Here is a 15,695-nt window from a genome sequence, read left to right as displayed (position 1 = left end):
CCTATATCAAGCCTTGATTTATTAAGACATTAAACACGGATACATAGCAAAATCTTTTTTTTTTAAATACTGCAAAAAATGTCATTCTGATTAATTCAGTGATATATTATAGTTATACAGTGCGTTTAAATGACCCATGGTATAGCAAACGTAGAATTTCCTCACAAAATCTTATCACACATTATAGCAGTATGAAATCCATCTTAGGGATTTTTATCCAAAATACTGTTTTAAACGGAGAGAAAGATGCAAGTTGGTGCATTTAACAGACCAACTGATCGTTTATCCTTCCGTAAATTCTCAGTTTAAACTGGAGTTTGTAAGGCTGCATCTGCAAGATCAAAAATTATTTGCGCCTTCCCAAATTAGTTGGTATGCGACAACTACAGTGTCATTCGCTTAACGAGGAGTTTGTCCGTCGATCAGCGTTTGTTTGAAGTAACATAGAAGAAAGGTCCGTTGATTGAGTAGACTACGCGTCCAATGAGAGTAATTTTAAAAAGATGCTATAAATTTTGTAGAATTTTAGAATTATCTGGTATTCATATTGTTTTGCACATAGTATTGAGTATCTAACAAAATGGTTCATAATTTCGAAAGGAAGAACTATTAATTCAAAAGTTGATATTAATGTTTGTTATCTCTGAATGAAATTGAAAGACGACTTCAGATTATTTCAAAACTTCTGAACAGTCTTTTTGAAAATTTACGATATAATCATTATACGAGCAGAACTTGACTTTGAAATTTGTATTAAAACACGAAAAGAGCACTGAATAAAATTAATGTTTTAAAAAAGAATGCAAAGTCTAATAACTTCCACAAATTTTCAGTTCGTTGAGAATTTGTAACTATTCAATTGGCTTTCGCTAACTGATATTATAATTTTCTATTGTTTTCTTTTCGCGTTTTTAAATGATTAAATTTGACAATATTACAAAAGAAAATATATTAATTGCACTGAATGCTCAAAAGGATGTACACCTCTGAGGAGCCAAAAATTTCTAGAATAAAACTTTTTTTCTTAACCTGATTTTAGGGTTTATATGACTGTAAAAAATATATTGGTGAAGAAATAATCATATGGTGGTGCACTTCTTTTTTTGCTACGGCCATTTGAAAGTACCCAATTCTGATGATTTTTCCATTTTTCATCAATTTTTACCCATTTTTGGGCTATGATCATGAAAAAATCATAGTTTCACAATTAAATTTTTTTTTCATACTTTCAATAAAGATGAAGTGGACCAATCTGATTAAATTTAACTTAAAAAAACTATAGGTAGGTGTTAATATAAGAAAGTTTTATAAAATTTTGTTGCTTTTTCGTGTCAAATTTACCATGCTGTCATTTTTGTAAATTTGGGATTTTTCTCTTTTTTTAAAACAAAAAGCATTTTATTTCAACTTCATTGTTATAAATGATTGGAAAAATACATATCTAAGAAATTTGAAAAGAAAAAAATGATATGGGATGTACATGTTCTGGTAAAATCATTTCTTGTACCCCTCACCTATTTCCCAATATTTTGGCTAATGAGACTGACTTGATTGGTAATAAAATTTGAAAATTTCATTACTCAAAAACTACTTATTGTAAATACATAATTTTTTCACAGAGTTTAGTTTGATTATAATATTTTTTAAATTCATTGATATTTTCCACTTGTATCACATGTTTTGGAAATAATTCCAGAACGAGATTTCAACGAGACATAAATATACAGCAAAAAATGTAGTTTTTTTTCAAAAATCTTGAAAATTTAATAAAAATGAATTATTTCCAAATAATTGTTACACAAGTTAAGAAGATACTGTTGTTAAGAAGATATTCCAAATCGTTTTACAAAATCCGCATGTGTTTATCTTTTGAAACAAAAAAGTGAAGTATGTCTATCCAAAGGATAGAATTTATTGAAATGTCCAAAAAACCGAAATTTTAGGTAAATGTCAAAAATTTCAACCCCATTTATCTCTAAATTTAGCACATGAAGGTATAATTTTTACAACATATTTGAATTGACAAGGTGAAAAATAGCTTGTATGTAAATTTTCGTAAAAAAATCACCGTGGGATCGAAACAGTATCGTATGCCCTTAAGTGAGCATTGTAGTACGTCGATATGCCGCTGCACGATTCATTTTATGCTGGCGTCTCAAACTGTCACAAGTATCCAATCAACTGTACTTTCTCACAAAGATTGACGTACCATGTTGCTTGAAACAATGTAATTTATAAAATGACGTTATCATAGTTTAAGGACACTGTTGATAGTTATTGTAGGAGATAAACTCACCATAGATACCAGGATTGAAATTTTGTATTTACGCCAGACGCGCGTTTCGTATAAAAAAGACTCATCAGTGACGCTCGAATCAAAAACAGTTAAAAAGGCCAAATAAAGTGCGAAGTTGAAGAGCATTGAGGACCAAAAATTCCTAAAAGTTTTGCCAAATACAGCTAAGGTAATCTATTCCTGAGGTAGTTGTGCACTACAGATTCAAAATAATGTTGATTCGACAACGAGCTTTGTAACCGCGGAGAAAAAAATGAGCCTACAGCACAGGAGACAAACATTTTGGAATAAAGCAATTTCTCTGGCATTCAATTACTTGCAGAAATAGTATAAATGGGTTTACTGGGGAGGTTAAGTTTATAATATTGTTAAAAATACTTTCAATTTAGTCTGTAGGGTTCGTGCTTGGAGAGGAACATTAACTTTTTTCACATTATATTTTGGTATTATTGTTTTCTATCAATCTCCATTAAAGATATGTATATATATATAAAAAAAAAGAGGCGGAATATACCAAGGGACATTCAAAACCCATAAGACGAAGAAAAACTGACAACGCAATCGCAAAAAAAAAAACCAAATCGAATAACGCCGAAAAGAACAAGAAGTCCACAAAACACTTAATAGAACTGAATACTCAAGACTAAGTAACTTGAACCAAACCAAAAACCGGGAACGAAGCTTCGGACAGGTAAGTAGTTCCTGCTCCACATGTGACACCCGTCGTATTGCTCATATAAGTACAAGTTCGGTTTTAAGTCTCAATCGGTGATGTAACAATCGAGGAAAAGAGGACGAGGTTCTGGTAACGACAATTGGAACATATCCGCCATCATCTGCGGCACAGATATTCCATAACGATCAACCAAATCGTGATGACGTCCCTAAATCATTCGAAGGTGTGATTTAAACTTCACCACTTAAAACTTTTGGGTTAAAAGCTTCCCTGTAGTTAACTTAACAATTTGTCACAGTAACCATTGGTTTAATAGCTTCAATAGAAACCTTCTATCAAGGAAAAAAATGATCGGAAACGCAAGCTCTTGAATTTCGTATCAACTGAGATATATAAACGCAAATTTGCAGATTTAACATTGTTGTGTTGATATTTAGAGTAGTTATATGTATATGTAGGACTCTAAAGTGTGATGGTCACGCTAAAGTACGATGGTCTACGCTAAAGTGCGATGGTGTCAGACGCTAAAGTGTGATGGTTGTTTGTCTTTTTCAAGTGCGATCAGATGACACTCTAAAGTGCGATGGTATGACACGCTAAAGTGCTATGGTATATGACACGCTAAAGTGCGTTGGTATAACACGCTTAAGTGCGATGGTGTAACGGGAATTGGGTTCAGGCAATGGTTTTTGTTTTTTGCTGTGTTCGAGTATCCATCTCTTTAACAAACATGACAAACCATATTGTGAAAAATAGTTTTATAAAATAATTCAATTAAAAGGTAAAAAGTAGACGCAAGTAAATGACATGGGATTAAAAACATAGAAGGAGTTTCTAAATAAAATTTGGACGAATTAAATACTTTGACACTTGATGTATTTTGCCGTTTTCACTCTCTTTTACGATATACACCTTCCCTTACTATCGTCAGTTTCTATGTTTATAAGAAGTCCTTTTTTCCAGTACCCTGACAGAAACACGTTTGTTCCCGCTGACAAAGCTGAATTTGGTTTAAAGTCTATAATGGGATCAAAGGTTTGCATTTCTGTTACTGTGAATGATTTTTTGGGAAATAACTCCTCTGGATACACACTACTGTCCCATTCTTCACGATTCTGAAAATCGTAAAAGTAAAGTTACAATAAAATATAGCATTGAATCAAAACATGAAAATAACAAATGTAACAAATTGAAACAATTTAAAGAAAAATGTTCAAGTGATTTTGAATTAAACAAAGTCCTCACGTAAAATAAAATTTTCGCTATGAATGCAAACTTTATTTTTTTCGTTTGTGAATTTCATAATACTTTTATTTAGCATTCAATAGTACATAACCAACATATACAAGCAAACACTTGTTCGGTCACCTTAAATATTATTTATGTTTTGTCAAAATACATAAGTTGCTTACTTCAGACATAAATATCGGTTTCCAAATGACAGATTTTACAATTGGTAATAAAACACTAAAAAAACACTGTCTTCAACTTAAATGAGGGTGTGGATGGTGTGTTACAGAATGGAGAATAATAAAATATAAAGAATAGAAAAAAATGGACATAAAAAAAAAGAATGAACAAAAAAGAAAAAAAAAATAGAGAAAAATGAGGTGCTAAAATATAAAGAATAGAGAATAATGGACAAAAAGTATAATGAATAGAGAATAATGGACAAAAAGTATAAAGAATAGAGACAATTGCCTAAAAAAAATAAAGATTACAGAAATAAAGGACCCCCATGCAGACCCTCTGAAATGGATGCACTATCAAATGTGATTATGAAGTTAAGCTATACTTTGAGTGACCATTGGTTTTTAAGCTGGACTTTAACCAACAAATATTGAACATCTAGAAAAGCATCCAGACAGTTAAATGTTTAAAAACGGATTGGACCAAGCTGGTATAAACTGGCAAGAATGCTCACTTATCACTCATGCATCATGTCAAAAAAACATAAGCTATACTGTCCACTAACATGACACTTTTGTAGCGAGCGCAACACCAACAAAATTGAAAAACTCCAAGAACGGTAGCTCAGATTTATTTACAATGACTATAACAACACATACGAACAATTAGTTGAACAAACTAAACTTCCAACACTGAAAATCAGACGGATGAGCACCATGCCATGAGAAACCTACACAATTGTAACAAAATCCAGTCCTGGGTTCTTACACAATTTAATTAATTTTAAAGATAATTTATATAATTTTAGATATAAACTCACAGTTGACATTCCACAACCAGAAACTACAAGGTATGGCAAAAAGCTTTAGATTTGAGGCAACAAAGTTGTCGAATCCCTGCCTAACCATGCACGGAGTTATGTATGTTTTTACTGTACTCTGTCTTATGTGCTTATGGTTGTTATTAATCTGGTATGATTGCCAATGAGACAAATCTCCACCACAGACCAAATGACGTACTTATACATGAATCATATCATAAGGATTTATGTTGTGAATCTTACTCTGAGACTAATAATAACACAGTCTCATTCTTACTATAGTATAGACAGGGGCGGATTCAGGCGGGGGCGTGCGCCCCCCTAAAATTTGCAAAGCATGGGTTTTCCTCAGCTTAATAAAGAATATTTCGATAATCTTACCCTCAAACAAATTTTTGCCTCGCTCCGCTCGCCAAACATTTAAGTTTGCGCCCCCTAACCTAAAATCCTGGATCCGCCCCTGGTATAGAATTGAATTAAATAGAATATTTTATTTTCCAAATTACAGGGTCCATAAAGAGCATATATAATTCAGATACAATGATTGAAGTAATTGAGTCAACAATAAGACATTACAATATAATATAAACATCACCATAAGCCTCAGTCAGAATCAGAGCCAAAACAAAATAAAAACAAACAAAAAACACATTTATATTAAATAACAGTATCAAGACCTGATCTCCTTAAGTCAGAAGAATTACTAATAAAATTACCATTTTTTCCATAAAAGTAAAGTTTTCATGTGTTAACAACCAAACAAATTAGGAAGATCATCTAAATTATCAAAGTTCTGACAAGTGCTAGAAGTATACTGAAAGAGTTCATCTCTCAAATTATTATAAAATGAGCGTTCGATTAAGAAGTGACGCACATCCTCACCTTTATCAGATGTACAATTTAATGCAGGCGTCACACTGTCCCGAAATTGACACCAGAAGGACACACGGTAAAGGAAATGTTCAAATTCGGTTGTGCAGAAACTTTATGAGCGGTGTCAAAATCTTTGGCATGCCTAAAAAAAATCCGAAAGACGTTGCTAAGCTAATGGTCATTTTCGTGTTGAATTCGTATGTCCATTTTGCCCTTCGTAAGGCCACCGTGAGGGCATCTTGTCAAATCGTGTCATCTTCGTCTTCAGTTCGTGTGATCATAGATGCCATCGGGCATTTTTTGCCTCACGAAGATAATACGAAGGAAACATGAAGCTGCCCGATTGTCTTTAGAAGGTCAAACGACTAAGCGAAGCATTCGCAATGCCGTCGTGTAGCCATCGAATTTTAGTAAGATGAAATCGAGATGGGACCACGGTGTCGGCGAAGACAGCCAAATTTGGGTAGCCCAAGCGTTTCCCCATTCCAAACGTTTCCCCATTCCAAACTAAAAGACAAATTGAAAGAGTTGGTCCTGCTTTGTTTCATAAAAAAGGACGGCCTACGTAGATACAAGTTTCTTGTCTAAGGGAGGGATAAATCGTACTTTGTAAAAAATCACTCTGATTCAAACAAAAAAATCTCTGAAACTGACATTATCAAGATGCTTGATTTCTTGATTGACAACATATTTGTTACGTTTGGAGGACGTTTTTTTCAACAAACAATCGGCATTTCCTTGGTAACCAACTGTGCTCCTCTTCTTGCCGACTTATTCCTTTATTCATATGAGGCTGACTTCATAAAGGAACTTCTAAGGAAGAAAGAAAAGAAGTTAGCAGCATCCTTTAATTTCTCTTTCCGCTATATGAGGATGATGTATTCTCACTAAATAATTCAAAATTTGGTGACTATTTTGAACATGAGATAAAGGATATAACAGATATAGTTAAGTCTGCCTCATATCTTGACTTACATCTAGAAAATGACAATGATAGTCGGTTGAAAACAAAACTTTACGACAAAAGAGATGATTTCAGCTTCCCAATTGTGAACTTTCCATTTCTATGTAGCAACATTCCCAGTTGATACGATATTCCAGGGCTTGTATTTCCTATCATGACTTTGTTGATAGAGGGTTGCTGCTCACCAGGAAGCTATTAAGCCAAGAGTTCCAAGTGGAGAATTTGAAATCGTCCCTTCGTAAATTTTACGGACACCATCACGAGTTGGTTAATCGTTATGGAATATCCGTTTCACAGATGACAATGGATATGTTCCAATTGTCGTTACTACAATCCCGTCCCCTTTTTCCCCGAATGTGACCTACCGATTTGACTTTTCACCAGGTGTGTACATCCCCAGTTTTTGGTTGGGTTCATGTTGCTCAGTCATTGGTTTTCTATGTTGTGTTTTGTGTACTGTTGTTTGTCTGGTTTTTTTTCTTCTTTTTTTTTTAGCCATGGCGTTGTCAGTTTATTTTCGACGTATGAGTTTCAGTTGAACTTTGAATGTCCCTTTGGTATCATTTGTCTCTCTTTCACATGTGTCATGGCAATGTTGACATATAAAAGGCTAGCATCAGAGCATCTTCCTAAGACAGTCCTGAGCAACTCTACAAACAGAGGTAGGTGTAACTCCTAAAGCTTCAATCAGAATTAATCACAATTCAGTTCCTTCAGAATGACATACTTTGATGATGAGACAACCAGGAAAAAGAAGGCAGCAGTATTGCTTCTTTTGGTGCATCTCAGAGAAAAAGAAGAGCAACTCCTCTTCCAGGTAAAACCTGTCTTATTTCACTTTGTCATATCTTGCTATTTGCCTTTCTAAGATTCGACAATGTCTTTATCCTGTTATGCTTTTTATTTTCCAGTCCAGGAACAAACTGAGGCAAAGGAGAAAACCGAGGTCTGGGTCACAATAATTGGCTGTCTGACAAAAGAAAAGAACGTTATGGCCACTATAGCACTCTACTGAAGGAGCTGAAGAGAGAAGATGAGAAGGCCTTCTTCAACAAAACAGGACTTCACAGAGGCAAAATAGAGTAGACGGACACATTGTACAGAAAGTTTCTCCTCCTCGTCTCAAGCTATCCACCAACCTATATACGACACCTGGCCTGCGGTGACAATTATCCAAGCCTGTCCTTTAACTTCAGAGTTGCTCCAAACACAATCTCCCTTATCATCACTGATGTCTGCAATGCCGACAAAGCCGAGTTTACTTGTTGAGGTGACCGAGTGTCCTACTACAACTGAGGAGTGGACCGCCATTGGTGAGCAGTTTGAGAGGAAATGAATATTTCCACACTGCTGTGTTGCTCTGGATGGCAAGCATGTGGCGGTCATCTGTCTTTGGAATACTGTCTCTGAGTACAGAAACTACCTGATTGACGCAGACTACAAGTTTCTATGGATTAATGTCGGCTCTGGTGGTTCCAGCAACGATGCAAGTATTTACAGTGGTTCAGAACTGAAGGAAGGCCTGGAAAGTTCGAACAACATATTCAATCTTCCTGAAGAGAAGTCTCTACCTGATGATGACGTTCCTGTCCCATACTACATAGTACGGGACAATGCTTTTGGGAGCAACAAGCGCCTGATGAATCCGTACGGGAGAATGCTTTTGGTATTCTGGCACACAAAGTCCGAGTTTTGCTCAGGACCATGAACCAGAGGCCAGAGACTTGCAAAAAAATCATTACAACTTGTGTGAGCCTTCGCCATCTCATCAGACTGAGATATCCAGCCACCCACAACAACCTGATAGACTTGGAGGACCAGAACCAGAATATAATCCAAAGGGTATGGAGAAATGACAAAGTACTTCTGAATGTTTACCTTGCGAGGGCAAGGAACATTGAAAGCCAGGAGGGGAGGCCAATTAGAATATACCCGGGTCACTAATTAACCTCAAAGGCTTGTGCGGTGCCATGGCAGGACAAGATGTCCAGTAACGATTTCCACAAAGCAGTTACAGTAAACTAACATTGTGATGATGAATTATTTTCAGATATTGCATTGTAACTTTAGGGAAAATGTACATGGAGTAATAAATTTTATTTCTGAAATTTTTAATTGAAAATAACATTTAATATAGAAATTAAAATATCTTGTAGAGCAAGGATAAAGTACCAAAACATGAGGTAATTAAGTTGAATTTCGCACGGTCGGCCAAAGGTTTTATACCATCGGGAGATCTCGCCTTTGTAGCCAAGTTCGAACACACCGTACTCTCAATACGACATCGTATAGCCATCGTGTTGCCTTGGTGTGTCCTGCGTATAAACATCATAATAAAAATTTACATCTTTGTGTTGCCTTCGTTTGCAGTTTGGGTGCCATCGTGTGACCTTCTGTGGGCATCTAACTTGCTTCGGCTGATGATTGGCTGTTGACCAAGTTCGGGACCATCTTCATGCGAAAATCAGAATTCCATATTCGTACATCATGGCCATCTTGTGTCAATTTCGGGATAGTGTGACGCCAGCATAAACAGAAGCGCTCAGATCTATCAATACGATTTTTTTTAATATCTGGCAGTTTCAATTCTTAATGGGAGAGCACTGATTCTCAATTTACCTGCCTTTTTTTTAAATCAATGATATCTAAATATTTCTTTTTGAAAACAATCTTCAAATGAAAAATAAGTGTCAAGTTTGCCTTTGTCAGTGTTCATTGTTTGATACTTTAGATGATTCCAATGTTTAAGAAAACTGTCACATAATTTATGTTTAATAAACTTGCACAAAGTACCATTTTTTATTATAATTTGGCAATTGAATCTCTTTTTGTATAAATTCTAAACTGGAAAACCATGTATTGACTTTAGAAAAATGTAACTGTTTATTACATATATGTCGGCAGCCGCATCATATAATAATCCATCTTTCAAACCTTCTAGTCTATGACAAGATTTTAACATTGATAAGATAACTGCAAAATAAATAGGAAATCTACCAAGTTCTGACATCACAGCTATATTACTTGCTTTTCTATTAACACCAAGAATGTATTTCTTTAATTTATTATGTGACCTTTCTGTAGTATCCTGAGAAAAAATCTTTTCTAAAATATATTCATTTCTTTTCTTGCATGCAGCTGAATCAGTAGTCAACATTCCCCAAATTTCATAGCCATACAAAAGAATTGGTTTTATTGTATGATCATACAGATGACTCTCCAAATAAAATTGTTCTCATGTTTGGGAAAATCAATGCATTTTTTCTCAAAAAAAGATTAATTCAGCTTTAGCAAAGAAGCTTAAGGAAAGCTACAATACATTTTGGAAAAAAAGCCTTTTTAATGATGACAATTCAATGAATGGAAATAAGTTAAGAACTTATAGAAAATTTAAAGTAAAGTATGAACTTGAAAAATATCTTTTATCAAATTTAGATAAAAATGTTATTAAAAACTATGCCAAAATAAGAATAAGTAGCAGCACGCTAGCTATTGGACTTTGTAGGTATAATGTAGTGGTGGTGTGACGCATATACTACACGGAAGTTCTCCAAAACGAAATTATCAATTAATTCGTCTACATTCAGGTCCGTACGCTCCACAGAGAGTCAAATTGTAAACAAGCATATCACTGCCACTACCCAGCTTAAAGCCTCTTCCGAACATTTGAAAGTCCCGACTATGTACTGGTTACCTAAATTACACAAACAACCATTTAAATTCCGTTTCATCTCCGCATCTAGTAAGTGTTCTACTACTAATCTGTCAGTGCTAACTACCTCCCTTACTACTACCAAAGAACTTGTTATTAACTTTTGTAATAAAGCTTATGAAAATAATGGTATTAATTATTTTTGGATTGTTAAAAACTCATTAGAGGTTTTAGATAAAATACGTGCTTTTGGTGGTCCTTTTAATTCTGTTGACAGTTATGATTTTTCTACTCTCTACACTACACTTCCACACAATCTTATCAAGAAAAAGTTTTCATATTTACTTAAATGGTCTTTTGAAAAATCTCATTGAAAATTTATTTGCTGTAACTCGTTTAAAGCCTTTTCTGTAGGTATTCCTATGGGCACTTACTGAGCCCCTTTAATAGCAGGTTTATTCCTGTATTGCTATAAATCTCAGTTTATGACCAAACTCAGTAAAGGCACGTCATTGTTACATTTGTTTGATACATCCAACAATACCTACCGTTATCTTGATGATATTTTTTCGTTAAATAATCCAGAGTTCTCTAAATATACTACCGAAATTAATTTACCCAAAGGAACTTATTTTAAATAAATCTAACATAAACAGCAGTAGTTGTCCTTTTCTAGATTTAGACATTTCAATTTTAAAAGGGAAACTCCATACTAAAATTTACGACAAAAGAGACGATTTTTCATTCCCTATTGTTAATTTTCCCTTTTTAGACGGCGATGTTCCTTTGGCTCCATCATACGGTGTTTATATATCCCAACTCGTTCGTTATGCCCGTGTGTGTAGTGATGTCATAGATTTTAACGAACGTAATGCATCACTGGTAAATTATTAAGTCAGGGATTTCGTTACCATAAATTGCCTAAAACTTTAACTAAATTCTTTCATAGATACAAAGATTTGATTAGTAAATTTGGCTGTACCTGTAGAAAACTTATTAAAAACGGTATTTCAAATCCTAAATTTTACGGTAATATTGTACTAAAAGTGCGGAAATCACTATGTGATCCGTGTAAACTCATCGAACCTTTAAACAAACTTATTAGTAAAGGTTATCTTACCAATGTTGTAATTAGATCTTTGAATATAGTTTACATTGGCACAAATATCGATTTTGTCATCAGCAAATTAAAACATAACTAAAATTGTATTCTTTTCAAACAGTTTTTTGGGATGTATAAATACACATCCACGTTCATTTTCTGTATAGAATGTATATATAGGCCTACCACCTTTGATAAGTGTTTAGTATGACGATAAATTTTCACTTTTGTTCTGGTACTAGGAACAACAAAATTATTTATTTTGTAAAAATTATTTCCATACTCCATGTATACCTTACAACAAAATTATTTTTATTTACCTGTGTACGTTATTTTATTTGACGGCATTTTGTCCAAGGTTATGGTTGTCTTTCTGATATTGTTTTAAATCTAACCCCCTTGTTTTATTCATTTTGTTAATACATTGTGTCATATATCAAATTTATTCGTTCAGTGTATATTCACTTGTTTTTGTTAATATGTCTTTTGGTTGAGTTAAGCCATTTCAATTGATATTTTATAGTGTGTCTTTCTATGTTGTGATGTTACACTCTTGTTTCAGGTAGGGTGAAGGTTGGCGCCTATTGAAACGTTTAAACCCGCTGCATTTGTTTGCACCTGTCCTAAGTCAGGAACCTGATGTTCAGTGGTTGTCGTTTGTTGATGTGGTTCATAAGTGTTTCTCGTTTCCAGAGGCAGATCCAGGATTTTAGGTTAGGGGTTCACAAAATAAAATTTTGGCCAAGCGGAGCGAGGCGAACATTTTTTTGAGGTAAAATTATCGAAATATTCTTTATTAGGCTGAGGACAACCCATGCTTTGCAAATTTTAGGGGGGGTGGGGGGCGCACGCCCGCCACGCCCCTTCTGAATCCGCCCCTGGTTTCTCGTTTTTTATATAGATTAGACCGTTGGTTTTCTTGTTTGAATGGTTTTACACTAGTCATTTTTTGGGCCCTTTATAGCTTGCTGTTCGGTGTGAGCCAGGGCTCCGTGTTGAAGGCCGTACTTTGACCTATACTGGTTTACTTTTACAAATTGTGACTTGGATGGAGAGTTGTCGCATTGGCACTCATAGCACATCTTCTTATCTCTATATAATAAAACAGCTTTAGAAAAAAGATTGTGCCCCCTATGTAATATAGAGGTGGAAGATGAATTCCTTTTTGCAATAATGCGTACACAACTCAATTACTCTAGAATGAAAATGTTTAATGAAATTTATGATATTGTTCCTAGTATATATTTCAATGTGTAAGGGAACGACCATTTAACTTCAAGGAAAAAATATTCTGATCCCCAATTTGATGAAAAAAAATATTGTGGTCAAGCAGATGACCAAAAAAAATATTCTGAATCCAGATTTTCCCCATACCTTATAGTGTTAAATTTTGAAAAAATGTGATTGATAGCGTCGAAAAACTAAAAAATAATGTTCGCGCTTTGCACAAAAAATTTTTTTAATTTTATTTTCTCTTGTAAAGAATATGACATTTTGATAATTATTGTTAATCGCATAATTAGTGAGATGTATAATTACAGAAACAATGTTAGCAATTGTGTATGAACTGTTGATTTTACACGTATACCTTTTTTCTTTTCTTTTCTATAATATAAAATATGAATGAATAAAATAGAGTTAAGCAGCATTTCTTTTAAATATAATCATTGTACATGTATGCTAATCTAAAGGGGAAGTATGTCGTCTAACATTTTGATATTTTTTGTAAATGTTACATATTTATATTGTTTATTGTTTATTTGTGTTTGTATTTAGTTGTAATCCGATTGTTTGGATTTTATTATACTAAAAAAATATCTTATCTTATCTTACAGATGAATAAAAGTTGTAATACTAGTACTAGAGGAAGACAAAACACCTCTGTAACTTAAAACATGCTTTAAGTGATTTTATGGGGGGGGGGGGGGGCATTAAGTTTTACCCTTGTCCGTCTGTACGTACGTCCGTCCGTACGTCCGTCAGTACGTACGTCTGTTCTTTACGTTTAGTTTGCTTCAACAACATGTTTTGAAATTTGACAATAGTAGGAACCAAAATACAGAGGTTAAGTTTAAAATTGACCCTTTTCATTTTTCCATTCCTGAATTGAACAAATTTTAGGTTTGCTATTAAAAAACTTTTGATTTAGCTGCCAGAAAATCAAGAAATTATAAAAACTTAAACCAGGTAAACCCATTTCAATTTGGAATTATGCATAATTTGGAAATCTAAGGTAAGGTTATTCTTCTTGTTATTTTCCTAATAGGTATAATAGGGAATAACAACAAGAAAACAAATAGTGTGCAGCAAGAATTGTCCCAAACCAAATTCAAATACCATCATATATTTATGCCCCTACCGTAGTGGAGGGGGCATTAAGTTTTACCCTTGTCCGTCTGTACGTACGTCCGTCCGTACGTCCGTCAGTACGTACGTCCCAAAGTTGGTTTCCGTTCTCTAACTTTAGTTTGCCTCAACCAAATGTTATGAAACCTATACCCAATGCTTATTACCACAATACACAGATCAAGTTTGAATTTTGGTGCCGTCACTTTTACTGTTCTAGAGTTATGCCCTTTACAAATGGAAAAATTGCTGAATTTTTCATTTTTTTTCTGAATATCAAGTATTTTTAAAATTGGAGTTATCTTTCTTTGTCCATGATTATAGAGTGCTCAAATCTATCTTAATCCCACTGAACCTGGGGCAGTGGTATAAAAGTAGGAAAAGGCTTCCTTGTCAGATGGGCACGAAAAAACTATCTACAGAAGACAAAAGATCTGAAGATAAATTATCTACCAGTACACATCCACATACATATAAAAATAAAGAGATGTGGTATGATTGCCAATAAGACAACTATCCACCAAAGTTCAAATGAAGTGGACGTAATCAATTATAGGCAACCGTTCGGCCTTCTACAATGAGAAAAATGCATACCGTATAGTCGGCTATAAAAGGCCCCAACATGAAAAATATGAAACTATTCAATTGAGAAAACTAACGGCCTAATTTATAACAAAACAATTTACGAAAAACAAATATGACAGACATTAACCAACAACAGTCCATTTAACTCGGGGAATTGTGCTGTTATCCTCACTCAATGTATACTGTTAAATTCAATAATTATGAACTGTCAATGGATGTTTAAAATTAAATAAAATGACAGACATTCCGAATTCTATATATATAAAAGAACCGTAAGACAACGGCTTTTCGGCCAATTATATTTGAAATAGTTGAACTAAAATTTCAATTACATTTCAGTCAGTTTGATGCTCAATTCATTTTGAATAAGAAAATCTATTTTTATTTATATGCATTTTTCATTTACCAATTTGGGTAAAACATCTCATGCCGTTTCAATGTTTCAACTGGGACTAATACATTAATTCAGTAGTCCCAGGTTTCAACAAAGATCGAATAGGAACTCCGGCCTTCAATCAATTTTACAAATTACACCAAAATACAGAAAACATGATTCAAAATTATTTTATCGATAACATCTGGTATTGGTTTTCACTGAAGTTATCTTTACAGATCAGCGGGTGTTTAACCCCTTAATTGTGCGTCTTATCGCATATGTCAAATTGGCAAATGACCCCATATGGAGCGAGGACGGGTTATCGTCCTTGTCGATACAAATAATTGTTTTCAAATTGGGTTATCTCCCTTAAACCGGACAGATTCTTGGCAATGTCTTCATTTTCAAAATTTCAAAATGAATTTCATGAATTGTAACATACATGTATGATGACACACGTTTCCACAATAAAGTGCACAGGTAAATAAAAGAAAATAATGATCATGATGATAGTAATCGTGTTTTCATGATCGTAGCGAAAAAAATGTAATTATACTGAGTATTGAATGCTTCTTTTAGTAATTTCATAGGGTTG

The sequence above is a fragment of the Mytilus californianus genome, unplaced genomic scaffold, assembly GCF_021869535.1.
Source record: "Mytilus californianus isolate M0D057914Y unplaced genomic scaffold, xbMytCali1.0.p SCAF_7, whole genome shotgun sequence".
In the NCBI taxonomy this organism is placed as follows: domain Eukaryota; kingdom Metazoa; phylum Mollusca; class Bivalvia; order Mytilida; family Mytilidae; genus Mytilus; species Mytilus californianus.
Note: the sequence above shows the minus strand (reverse complement) of the source record.